The sequence below is a fragment of the Odontomachus brunneus genome, unplaced genomic scaffold (assembly GCF_010583005.1).
Source record: "Odontomachus brunneus isolate Ranch 3 - 2012 unplaced genomic scaffold, Obru_v1 Obru_scaffold_052, whole genome shotgun sequence".
Lineage (NCBI taxonomy): Eukaryota > Metazoa > Arthropoda > Insecta > Hymenoptera > Formicidae > Odontomachus > Odontomachus brunneus.
In genome coordinates this window covers 1,184,028-1,197,866 of record NW_022639502.1, presented here as the reverse complement: position 1 = coordinate 1,197,866, position 13,839 = coordinate 1,184,028, and the positions used below count along the sequence as shown (strand labels likewise).

At 40.4% G+C, this 13,839-nt stretch overlaps 1 protein-coding gene and 1 non-coding gene across 4 annotated transcripts in view; one reads left to right on the top strand and one right to left on the bottom strand.

The window, feature by feature from the left end:
* Positions 1-13,839, bottom strand: part of LOC116845484 (calcium uptake protein 3, mitochondrial) — a 32,402-nt gene that overhangs the window by 17,419 nt on the left and 1,144 nt on the right. The window lies entirely within an intron of this gene.
* On the top strand, positions 3,201-3,273 carry Trnar-ccu. The gene has a single exon. It is a non-coding gene; the product is annotated as a tRNA-Arg (tRNA).

Here is a 13,839-nt window from a genome sequence, read left to right as displayed (position 1 = left end):
GGGGGGGGGGGGGGGGGGGGGGGGGGGGGGGGGGGGGAAGGGGAGAGATGGGCGTGTTGCGATGGTTCGGAAAAGTATGCGACGCACAAGTGAATTTTAACCGTCTGAAGGTTGTGTATGTTTGGGCGTGTTGATTGTTGTATTTCAACTGCCGGCGACGGCGCTTGGCGAAATATTACGTAGACCCTTTCGCTCATTGTTTTGGTTTCGCGCGTTGCGCTACTTTGTCATACTGTTTCGTGCCGGCAAACGAGACGCACATTACACCACGCGTATATATGTATACCAGGTGTAGAAGTATGAAACCGGAATTTTTTTATACAAATAAGACGTCTGTTGTTCGAAAGTGATAAATAATACTTTATTCAAAATAATTTCCACTGTTTTGAACACATTTTTCCCACCTCTCTGGCAGTTTATGAATGCCGTGCCAAAAAAACTTTTCATCTTTTGAAGCGAACCAGTTATCTAGCCATTTTTCCACATTTTCATACGAATCGAAGCGTTGGTTAGCGAGAGCGTGTCCTAGCGATGCGAACAGGTGATAATCGGACGGAGCCAAGTCTGGAGAATAAGCCGCATGCGGTAGTAATTCCCAACTGAACGACTCGATCGTTTCCTTGACCCGTTTTGCTGTATGTGATGGGGCATTATCATGGAGCAAAATGACATTGTGTTGCCTTTTTGCATATTCTGGTCGTTTTTTAGTCAATGTTCGATTTAAATCGATCATTTGTTGTTGGTAGCGATTAGTATTGACGGTTTGACCAGGTTTCAGCAGTTCATAGTTCATAGTTCATAGTTCATAGTTCTTCGTTCCTCACGTCAAAATCACCACTTTTGAATTTTTTAAACCACTCGAAACACTGAGATTTACCAAGAGCATATTCACCGTAAGCTTCGACAAGCATTCGATGTGATTCTGCAGCAGTTTTCTTTAAATGATAACAGAAAATCAATGCTGTCCGCAAATCATAGTTAGTAGGCTCGAAACGTGACATGTTTAAGGTTATACAAAAATATACTAGAGAATGAAAGTTGGGGTTATGTTTGTTGACAATATTCGTCAGCTGTTAGGAGAATATAATAGCGCGGCAGTAGCGGTCTTACGGTCACTAAACTGAACGCTGGCACCATTTATAGGGGAATTCCGGTTTCATACTTCTACACCTGGTATCTCAGTACGTTGTGATCATAATTTCTCGCTACTTTTAAAATACGTAATCGGGTTTTCGCTGCTATCGCGCATTACTTAACACGCATTTCTCTGATTGAATCGTATATACGCGAGTGTCTGTGCCACGAGGAAGGATGCTGGAGTCAGCAAACGAAAGACGCAGAGGCTGAGACGCAGCAACGATATGTTATATATTTCCAGGTATGTCAAATTATTTAATACATATGATGCTTGCGATTTGAACGGACGTTTGACGAGCTTAAGTGATGGTCGATCGAGTCGAAATTTTGAATGGCATTCATAGCTCGTTATTATTTGACGAATAACTTCGTTATTTGAATAACGTTATTTGGATAATCTTGAATTATTCATCAACTTCTACTTGTTTGCTACGACAAAAAATACTGATCCAAACAGTTGAATAACGGTTCATAAATACGAATCTGTGATTAATTATATTCTAATCGAAGGTCTCGAATAATTTACAACTATGAAACTTTAATATCTAATATAGATCGTGCAAGTGTTGATTTGTCCGTATATTTGCAGTTGAGTACATTATGTATATTGATTAAAATTAAGAACAAAGATTAGATTTAGGTAGAACATTGAACTATATTCGAATATTAATTCAATAATGTAGAATGTTTTATTTCAAGTTTCTCTCTATTGATTTTTAAAATTTAACGGAATTTTACTGGGTTAATATGTAATGTAGAACCAAAATTTCGACTTCAGTCACATTATCCGCATTATCTTAACACGTCTCACGCGCGAAAGACTAGACTACGTATCTCGGATACATTTTCGGTATAGTTTACGGAATAATGAGCATCAAATATCAGTTTGAAATATGTCTTTAACGAATTGCTCTAACAACCTTCTTAATCTTGCCATCCGATATTACCGACATGTGTAATCTAACGCGGCGATACAAATCCGTAAACTCCAATTTGAATAACGAGTTGCTTGAAGTGTTAATATTCGGGCGACGGGGTGATAATTCGAATCAGCGATCGTGCGTAAAGTACATGTACGAAATGTGTGTCCACGTCTCGCGCGGTCGAGCGCATTCTCGCCTGGCGTGTGCAAAGTCGTGATTATCCCAGGAACGTATCTTGCCTCGTTTATCTCATATCGAGGAGCACTTGTTATTTTAAAGAATACTTGAATTTTAAAGATAGTGCTCTTTAAATGCATCAGAATTTTACTTTATTATCAAAGGCAACCTGCACTTCCAGAGTCTCGGTTTCCACGAATGTGCATTTTTATTTTCGCTTGAACCTAAACGCAACATGGCGTTACGCGTACACGTGCTTTGCAGGTGAGGCTCCAAAAATTCTAATTACGCGCGTGGCTGCCAAACACTTTAATGTCCACCTGCGTGATCGTCACCGCGCCAGCAGCACACGCACACGCGTGCCCATCGCTGCATAATGCGCGACGCATACGGACGATGATTACGGATCATCGTACTTACGACAAGCCGTAGTGGCGCCGAGATTATCGCAGGAAATTGAAATTAGATGGCAGCTTTGATACTCGAAGCGGCGATTTCGTTCGCCCATATTTGCATATACACGGGTATGCTTGAACACACGCGACTCTGGATTTTGGATACTGACTTAGCGGGGGGATTACAAACCGCACGATTTATGAAAATATACGGAGCAAGCCCGGAAACGACGAAGTTACAGAACGCGTCGAGGCAACTAACTAGTAGGTAACTGTTGCTATTAACGCCTAATCTGATTTTATGTAACGACTTTTCTAGTCGCAGCGAAACCTGTTACGGCTTGAAACAGGATATAATGTTGATATTAGTATTCTCTGTGTATTAATGAAGATCCATACTTTCCATACAGTAACGCGAGACGAAACTTTATGATGAAATTACTGATTGCTACAGTGCAGTGTCATTACCGTTTATCGGTAATGACAAATTTATAAATATTATCGCTACTATCAAAATTAATAAACGTCATCATACTGGCTTGTATATCATGGACGCTTGCATGCAAGCGCCCCTGTGGCCTAATGGATAAGGCATCGGTCTCCTAAACCGGGGATTGTGGGTTCGAGTCCCACCAGGGGTACAACATTTATTTTTTACCGAATATTTTTCAAAATTACGAGTATTCTGATGTCATTAACCATGCATTTCGTACTTTTGGATTTGTGGAAAATATTTAACACACACAAAAAAGGATTTTGGTGGATGAACGAATTTCTGGTAAAATGTGAACGATTTTTCGATTGAAATCATCAAAATTCTGTTTAAATTGATAAGAAATCTTGATAATTTAAATTAAATTCTGATAACTTTAATCGAAATTTTTGAACCGTTTATTTTTTATCAGAAATTGGTTTAGCTAGCCAAACTTTCTTTCTGTGCAGTTTTATTCAATCGTAGCAGTTCTCTCTTCTTTTCTCTTTCGTTTCAAAGACAATACCGCAAACAAAATCCACGAGAAATGAAACGCATACACCCATGTGTAATTGTAACAATGTTTCAACATTTTTTATACAAATAAATAATATGTGAGAACACAGGGAATCTCTAGGAGACGGTTTGAAAATGAAGTCAGAGATTATTTCTAAGATTGGAAGGATTTAACATACGGAGACTTATAGGGTTGGAAAGTCGGAATCTGATAAACCTTTTGACAGACGTGAATCGATTCCCGCGTATCTTCCGTATATCTGTCGCTAGGGTTCAGGGAAGTCAATTTAATGGCGTGGTTGCAGTTTATTGCTTCGTACTGACCGAAATACTCTAATCAGATTGATAGTCGCGTGAACGTACACTGGGTGGTCCCTTGTGATCTCGACGCTAGACAGAAAATTCCGGCTCGGGTTAATCGGTCACGAAAACATTTCGAGGGGTTGGTTCGTGGACTCGACTTTGGTCTTGCGATAAAATCGATCCTACCCAGTTCACAGAAGAGGGTAGTAGTTATTATCGGCCCTGGCCGTCTTCGTCTCAATGTCCGACGAAACTTGTAGTAGTCTACTTTATTGGATATTCGACGAAGATCCGGCAGGCTTTCCCCTTTATGAGCGTCATAGGTCACATGCCATAGACCCAACCCATGATTTCTAATATGTAGCCCATATTTTCTGTATTCCAATGAGATATCAGAGAGCCTCTCTTATCTATTTAATCCACTAACTTTAAAGATATACAACAATCGTGGTATTGCACGTTGTTTCGCGCACGTGTACGAAGTAGAGTGAACGGTTCAAATGTAAGTTAGCCTTTTTACACTTTGAATCTGATAGAAATTATACTTCTCTCTCCCATCATACATCGCTACATTTAATGGAGAATGCAATATATAAAATTAATGCAATGCACATTACACATTTTGCGCGTTATCGAACAAATCTTCCCACGCATTTCCTTGTCGTCGCTCTTGTGTCACGTAAATTATCACTCGCATTATCCCTCCGCAGATCGCGCGAACACGTCCTAGTTTTGCCATGTTTGGCGCCGACGTCTTTTACACGATAGGATTATCGGCCGCTCGTTCGTCTCACACTCGCGCCGCTTTCTCTATTTCCGGAATCGTGTTACGTCGTTATCCGCATTGATAGCGGGTCGTTTCTTTCCTCCTCGCGGGAAAAAGAAAAAGGAGCAGAGAGAGAGAAAGAGGGAGAAAGAGAGAGAGAATCCGCGCGTCGGGTCTCGATTCGATCCGGAGGAGCGCCGCGAGGATAAACGGTGCGGTCGAATCTCGTGCGAACGCGATAACGATTGCCGGGGTCCGTGCGATGCCAACGAGAAGGTGGGTTACGTGATTTGTGGTCGCGCGAAAGAGGATCTCGTCGTCGTCCGTTGGAAGGGACGCTGCACTAGTGTGCATTCGGTGCAGTCAGATCGGTATCAGCGTACACGCTACGTACGAGTCTGGTTATGCGAGGCGGACCGCGGTCGGATCGCGTACACCGTCGATTTCTTCGGCGAAATAAACCTGTTCCTCGCCCTACGGAGAGATACGCGTTCATTGAGATTTCGGGAAAGCTCTGGATACAGAAGCGTTGACACATCAATTAAATACGTCGACCTCACAAAACAACGGAGGATTTGATTTGCTAATTAAGTGTCTTCCGCGACGCAATTAAACCAAAAATTAAAATTCACCCGAAATACTGAGACTAAAGAGTGCAGCTAAGAATCTACAGGCATGCCGGCCAATTCTTCCTAGACAGAAATTATGTGTCCATCTTGGACTTAAAGCTTTTGACGCGTAGATTACAAACATGTAAGTCACAATTAGTAAAAGAGACAAATAGGGTGGTACGTGTAAATTTCTTCTAGCTATTTAGTTTAGCCGCTTAGTTATCTCGTGTCTCGCGATCGCACACAGAAAAAATCTTACCATCAACCGGGAGTGTTGCCAGGTTGCGTGTTACGTGCGAACTACCCTGAAATTATCGCGCAGCGCGCTCTGTTATTAACCGATTTGGCGCTTTTCTCGTGGTTGTGTCTCGCCCACATCGTTTTCGACCTTTGTAGCGGTCTTAGCCGCCCATGCTCGAAACGACTGGCACGTCGTGGTGAACAAATTACGGAGGATCTTGCAAAATGTGGAATACAAGAAAACTTAATTCATCTTCCCCTTTAATTATCACCAAGAGTCTTGTGTAATTATAGAAATTAATAGAAGGAGGAAGTATACATAGTAAATTATGATCACGGAATCGTGCGCGCGCACACCTTGTTGGCGCGAAATTCGTGTCGAACGTCGAGAACTCCGAAATTTGCGGAATTCGTGATTACCTTATAACTGGCCGTCTTCCATCACGCGTTGCCGAGCCCGTTGTAGTCGACGATCGGCCGAAATCGTTATTTATTACTCGATACACACGCCGCGCTTAGTAACCGTCGTATACATATGTAAACTCCGAAAATGAGGAGGGAGGCAGGGGGTGAATCGGGGCGCGGCCCACGCCGACGGCGGTTCTTAAATCATAATCCTCTCAAATATTCAATTACACCGGCATTGTTTCGTCGTTGATACATAGCGCGGTAACACGCGATGCACCGGCCTCCACCTTCGCATGCATCCACTTACATGCGATGCAGATCGCGTGTGTGACGGCCGTTCATGCGTGCGTGTGGGCCACGGTGTGTACCCACAGCTGTAACACCCACACCGATATTGGCCCATTAGCCGAGTAATGGGTACCCAGCGCGTCACGTCCCACGCGCTAACGCTAATTTCATGGTGGTTTAGGAAGCGTTAATTAATTTAGACGAATCGCCGTGGTCACTCATTAGCATTAACTCATCGCCGTGATGATGACCGAAGACGTGGGTCGCGCTGAAGCGTGCGATTCGACGTGGCAGGGATCTCGTGTGTGCGTTCTTCGATGCGGTAGGTATCGATTGTATTGTGGGGAAATGGAGGCTGCCGCGTGACGGACCCAATGGGTTGTTGTTTGCTTGGTGCGTTTTACTCATTCATTAGTAGCCTTAGGATATTGTCAAAAGGATGTATAGTGATGTAACTATAAGGGAAATTCAAGATCGGCGTGAAGTGCTCGGATCTTTAAGGGGATGCTGGAGTCGATGGCGAACTCGAACAATGTCGATAATGCAGAGACGATCGTCACTAACGTAATTACGCTATCTTTTTTGTATTTCTTGTATATACAGAATTTACATGAATGTGTTGCTTTGTTTTACCATATTCAACGGAAAACCTAACCATATATATGTAGAAATCTTTCTGCAAATTTCTTTCTTTTTCGATATTTTTAAGCTTTTAAAGACAGATACGAAGGTAGAGCAATGTTCTTCAAAATTTTTCTGTTTGGAGCATCCATACTTTTGGCATGTACAAGCTGCGAAACTTTTGGATTAAGCAAATATTACGCTAACTGACAGATTGAGATTTTACATTAAAAATTTTTTGTTTGTTTTCGTTACATATCGTTACATAGCAATGCTCCAATTTATCTTTGCACGTACTTTCATTGCGTACTTTCAAAAGCATTTGTAATTCTGTGTAACCAATACGACGTAAACTTTGCAGAAAAATGTCAGTGTTCTGTCAGTAAAGTTTTCAGCTTCAGCATCCCCTTAAGGCTTTCATTAATAGTCGTTACTTAAAATTTGCCCTACGTGAGATTTTCGGATTTAAATTTAGACTTTTTTTATTTGAATCATTTAATATATATAACGTTAGATTTGCGATTTAGCTGAAAAACTCACATCTGATTCGAAGTTCAAATCTGGGTATCTCATGTAAGTTTCAAGTGACAACTATTAATATTAGTCGGAGATCTATATTAATAGTACTTGAAACTTGTCTCATGTGAGATATTTAGATCTGAATTCCGAGTTGGATCTGAATTCTCCAATTGAAACACATGATACGTGATATTACATTTGCAATCGCGATTCCACGGAAAAAACTCACATTTAACTCTAAACTGAAATATGAGTGTCTCATTTAAGGAAAGTTTTAAGCAACGACTATTAATACGGGCTTAAGATTTCTCTCAAGCAACGTTGATGATAGGATCTTTGAAATTCCGTGAGTTTTTCACTCGTAAAATTCTCAAGTCTGTGTTGATTATAAATTCTCTAGAAAGTAGAAATCTCAAAGAAATGTGTTACTCTTTGAATGAAATAAATAAAAAACAGCGATAAAATAAAATCTATTGAAATTAATACGTTCAACGATTACCAAAGAGAACGATCAGGTGTCCGGAAGTGTCACCGTTGGACTCGTGACCCCGAAGAGCTGGCGGGTCTTCGCGCGATTGTCTCGAGTGTAATAAGATTTATATGTTCGCAATGGCAGGCGTCCAAAATTTCGGTCGACACTATTATTATTGTAGGGCAGACAGGCGTTCTGGTATGGTTCGCTGCGGTTCAAAGACTTCTATGCTTCCACGTGATGTCTAAATGCAAGCGCGGAAATGATTGACTCTCATCTTAACGTTAACTCTGAGTTTGAAATTCGAATAATCAAGTGGACTGGCGGGAAAATAATTCATTAGTCATTAAATTCAATATAACATGCAATGACAAAAATATTCGTTTACTCTCAATTCAATTTCAATGTAATATTCGCATATTAATGTTTGTACATAATAATTCGTAATGAGTCATATAGAGAGCAAAATCGACGGAATAGATATTGATTCGAGCAGAGGACCGTACAAGAAAGTAAGAACTCACCTTACATAATATTCCAGAAGTTTATTTCGACTACAATTTCTCCTCTGATACGATCATCAGGCGCGATATCTGCAATACTTGCGTATATAGTCGCGTGTATTTTTCGCAGACGCATGCGGACACGTCTCAATTGAAAGTATCTTTGATTAACGTTCTGTCGTGTGCAGTCTGACACGCGATGTGCGCGAATTGATTATAAATATGAAAAACGAACGTACGTACGTTTACGCCTACGTGTACGTCTGCCTGCGCCAACGATACCATCGTACTAATCAGCCCGCATTCACGTGCACCCTTACCGAGTCTTGACATTCTTATCCCGTACCTTATCGTCAGATTATCATTTGGTACTGTATTGTACCCGTTCGTGGACGATAGTGAAATGTTCAGCCGGCCCGCCCACGATAGCTAGTCGTAAAAATGCAAAAATTGTCGATGCTCGTGCACAACCGTATAGAGAAAGTAGAATTAATGACAAATTAATAACGGCAAGCGTTGATTGTATCAAGGAAATGTGAATGAAATCCCAGATCTGGTGTGTTACGCGTGGACTCGTAACAATCTAAACGGAGTTAGGAAGTCGATTAAGATAATCAGACTACACTGAGGAAAAATATTTGAAAATTTATTTGTGAGATATATAAAGTTTGTTTCTGTGAAATAAAATTTTTTTATTTTTTGTGAAATAGATTTTTATCTCGAAAATAAATTTTCATGTATTTTTTCTTAACATAAAGTCAGGTCAAGTTTGTATTCTGTAATTTTTCTTCTCTTTCTCTTTCTCTCTCTCTCTCTCTCTCTCTCTCTCTCTCTCTCTCTCTTTTATAGTACTCAAAATTTACAATTTATCACGATTCTTTTTCTTAAACACGTTTAACACATTTAATTTAATTCTTAAACACATTTCACGTTCCTATAAAAAGATTCATCTTAGAAAATTGTTCTATTTAGGGGAATAAATAAGCGAGGGAGGAGAGGAGGGGGGGGGGGAACACTGCCTCGATCCGATGATTTCCACACCTTTGTAAAATTACGCTGTCTCGTAAATGCCATCCGTTCCTGCGCGATGTTACAACGGGATTTACTTCGCATTAATTATCTTCCCTTCTCGGCTTCCTTCGTGCGGGATCGACAAGCGGTGCGGAGTATCGGATAGCAGCATCGTGTCGGGTGTAACACGTGCACACACGTGCGCAGCAGGTTCGACTTGACGATTTTTCGGGGCCCTTAATCGTGTAGCGTCGATGCCTGAATCTGATTTATCGGCTATCGCCGATAATACCTACGAAGGTGTACGCGGCCAATCCATCACTCTCTCGCGCGTTCGAATTATTCGGGGTGCATGAGCGACGGTGTTGCTGCACACTTCTTAGAAGACAAGGGGAGAGAGGTAAGGTACATAAACGTACATAAATGTTGATGTGAATAATGGCGTGCACGTTATACAGGACGATCTCGGTAAAACGGTCCTCGCGTAATGGATGCTTATGAGGTATACGCGAGAAAAGATAAATCGCTCGAAACACATTCGCGAGTCGTCTATTTTGTGAGTGCGGCGGTACACTTTGAAGATTTATTCGTACCTCTGGGATAAATATTATCAGCACTTCGGCATCGTCGTATCGAGTAAAGCTTAATGGCCCGTATTTTACCGCATAACACACCTTGTAACATTCCACGATCGATTTCGTATAAACTTCATCGCGATTTGCGAAACGTGATTACAAAATTAGTTGTGACATTGAAGATTAAACTATCTCTGATTTCTTTTTGAAGAAATCTTGAAAAATCTACAAAGAGAGAGAGAAAGAGGGAGAAAGAAAAAACAACAATAACTCTGAGACGTCCTGTACATTCGAATGGAACTTGTGTCAAAATAACAAAACATACATCGCTTGCATTTTAATAAATAATTTCAATAGTCCAATTAGCGTGATCACGACGATGGAGGACGCATCGATCATGAAAAGGTTGATCCAATTATAGACTAATATTCGGACGTGTAAACTTTTTCCGTTAGAAAAAAAGGCATTTCTGATCGGGCAAGAGTTTGGTCCTCTCTCTTTCTTTTCCTCTCTCTCTCTCTCTCCCTCTCCCTCCCTCTCACTGTCTCTCTTTCTCTTTCTCTCTCTGTGTCCACGTCTTGCATACACAGAAGTCCTGCTATAACGAATCTGACCAGAAGGACTTGTGGGTATTGTCGATAGGGACACCTCGATAGAAGATGGTAGTAGGAGGATCTGGTCCATTAGTTACCACAAGTCGCTCGTCAAACAAGCCTCTGCATACGTAATGCACGACGATAACGTCGCGCCACGTCTCGTAATAAAGCATAATCGGGTGATCGGGCATTTCTCCCTCCGCCCTCTCGTTCTCGCTAGAAGACTATTATTCGTCGGTGAAAAAATTTTGACATGACTCGCTTCAGGCTATGTGCATTAAATCGCGCTATAGAATACGCTGCATCATATTTGTGAATTTACCGAATTGCCCCGTCGTTTGAAGTACTCGGGGAAATTTTTAATTTAATTAAAGGAGTAAGAATAAACTATAAATAATTAATAAACTATAAATAATTAATAAATAAACTATAAATAATTAAATCGGGACTGAAGATTATATAATATCGCTTCTTGTTCGAAAGAAACGTCAATATTCGTGCGGCTGAATCAAGTCAAACGCGATTACACTTTCGGCAGATCTATTTTAATTCTACTCTTGATCGGATACGTAGTTTGCTATTATAAAAAAAGAAAAAATAATTGTTTGGACGATTTGATCATCTGAACTTTCGTTTGTGAAAAAAGTTTCGACTCATGAGACTTGTGGTGATATGAGTATTATTCGTCAAAAGTAATTCGCGTGCTGTCAGGAGTAATGAACGATTGTAGTTTTGTACTTTGTTACCTTCGGACGTTCTTACTATGCTCAGGATAATTGTCCGTGAAGAATAATTTGTATTTCCATATTATTTCACATTAATCGCCACGCGGACGTGCGCCACTTCACGTAGCACGACATTTTGGCAGTCTTGCGGACGTCCTATTCTCGCCGAATTCTTGGCAGCAACGCGGCTAAAGAATATCTTCGGGATTCTCGCACAAGTCAACGCGATGACAGAACACGGTAGACTATTTCGCGTAGATTATTGCTTCTGCTTTCGTCCTTTGCTCATCTTGCAACGTTATGTAACCTGACTTGGTGCGTCTCGTGAAATTAAACTCTACGCGTTAAAATTTCTCTTTAAGAACTATACATTCGCATTTCTACGCGAAAGAAATATATTTTCCTGCACTTCCTGAAAGCATAATCTGCATACTAACGATGTACTTGTGAAATGTATCAGAATGTATTCCGTCCAATTGCATCATAAATAATACGAGATCCAAGTGTGCGCGATTCTGTCAGGAAGGCTCGGCTTCCTGACATTCTCACGTGGTAATTGATGGGTACACGTGCGGTTAGGTACGGAAAGGAAGTTTAGTAGGTACATCGCACTCAGATTAGGGTGTCCCATGGCAAAGGGCCGGGTGCATCGTGTCTGCTCTTGCAGACACAGTTTGGATTAAGAGTGCGGTGTGAAGCGCCGGCCATTTGTCTGTCTTTCGTTTTGTTCAGGATGGACTCCGTCCCTAGGAGGCATCCACGTCCTCGGAAACGTCGTATGATCGATGAAACGCGTATGTCAACGTCCCATTAGTGAGCACTAAACGACGTGGCGCTTAAAACCGAAAAGTTTCCCAGCGCGTCAGGGGAAATGTTGCGAGGAATTATCGGTAAAACCGTGATTGAAAGCCCGACATTAAAGAGGACATGTACACGGTGCGCTCCATATTGTTGAAATTAATTTTTCGGCAAGACAAATGAGACGTAGGATAAGATTTCTCGGAAATTTGATTGTATGAAATAATTTTTAGAGATGAACCGAACGAAGTGTTAATTAATGAAACAATTTACATAATAATTATGAATAATATTGGTTTTTTAATTAACTCCCTAAATTAACAAATTTTTTTAAAGATTATTTAAAAATTAAAGATTTCTAAATTGAGTAAATTCTTTTAAAGAAAAGGATTTCTAATTTAACTCGTGCCTGTATTGTTTATACGAGTACAATTAATAAATCCTTTTAATCATATTTTACATATTGTAAAAATCGGCTAAACGCAGCTTCATAGTTTACTTCACGACGGCAATCTGCTTTTTCGGGAGAATCTTGGGGATTCTTCGGGTCGTAATAGAGACGTTGAAAGATCCGGATGGGTTAAGCTACGGTCGTATCGATTGTGTGATCGTTCGGAGGGCGTGGTGCCGCTACACTGGAAGATCGTTTGACACAAAAGCCGATCCGCTCCCCCCGGGCCGTGTTATTAACTCAACGTATCTTCACGTTCGGTCTCACGATCGGGAATCAACCGAGATCAATCGGGCGCCTTCATTCCTGACGCTCTCGAAACTCGCTTTCAAACGCGCCGAACAATTTATTACTCTTTTACTTTCTCTGCTATCCCTCGGCTCCCTATGTATCCGCCTGCGGATGATTCGCTATCGTCAGCGGTATCGGAGTCGCTGGGCGCAGTAGAGGTGCAACCTACACGCAAAAAATGATTCGGTTTGCATTACCGAATTTCAGTTACAACAACCGAAATTATCGGTTCCTCAGGAATCAACTGAAAAATCGGTTGCTACAAAAAAGAAATTCTGTTGGAAAGTTTCTGTTGTGCTAAACATATATTCGGTCATCCCAACCGAATTGAAATGTTGTGAAAGATACAATATTTAAAAAATATACTTATATATTCCTAATTTTCTCATGTCTCATAAGCCACTAGGTATCGAAAGTTGTCAACAACACTCCAACTTTCGTGAATCCTCCCGCGATAATTTCGATCCCAAGCGGTATAATACCACCCGGTCACCCTTCCATCCAGTCCTGATTCCGTTAAAGTGTTGCCTAACCTGACGATCGAGCGGCATGCGGTGATACCCGATGACTCCAACGATATTTTTACGATTTATGCTTATATAATGTATTCTTACAGTGTTCACAGTATATTATAACATACCTAGCAAACACCAAATAAAAGTTATATAATTTTTACTTGGTGTTTGTTGGATAATTTGCTGATAGATATTGGAACAATGCAATAACATTCGATATGCGTTGAATATTGATATAATGTAGTGAATCAGTGATAATTACTTTTAAATTTTTAACAGAATGTTATAATGATCAATCTAAATAAGAAAAAATAAAAAAATCCAAGAAAATCCAAATTAAACAAATCGAATTACTAAATTTTGAAAGAAACTTTAAAAAAATACTATTTAAAACAATAGTATTGTTTCATCAAATGACTATATACAACATATATTTTAAAATTCATCTCTATAGGGATGCGGTGTATACTATAATATTAGTATAATAATATACAATTTAATATCGATAAATATAGAATGAAGTCCA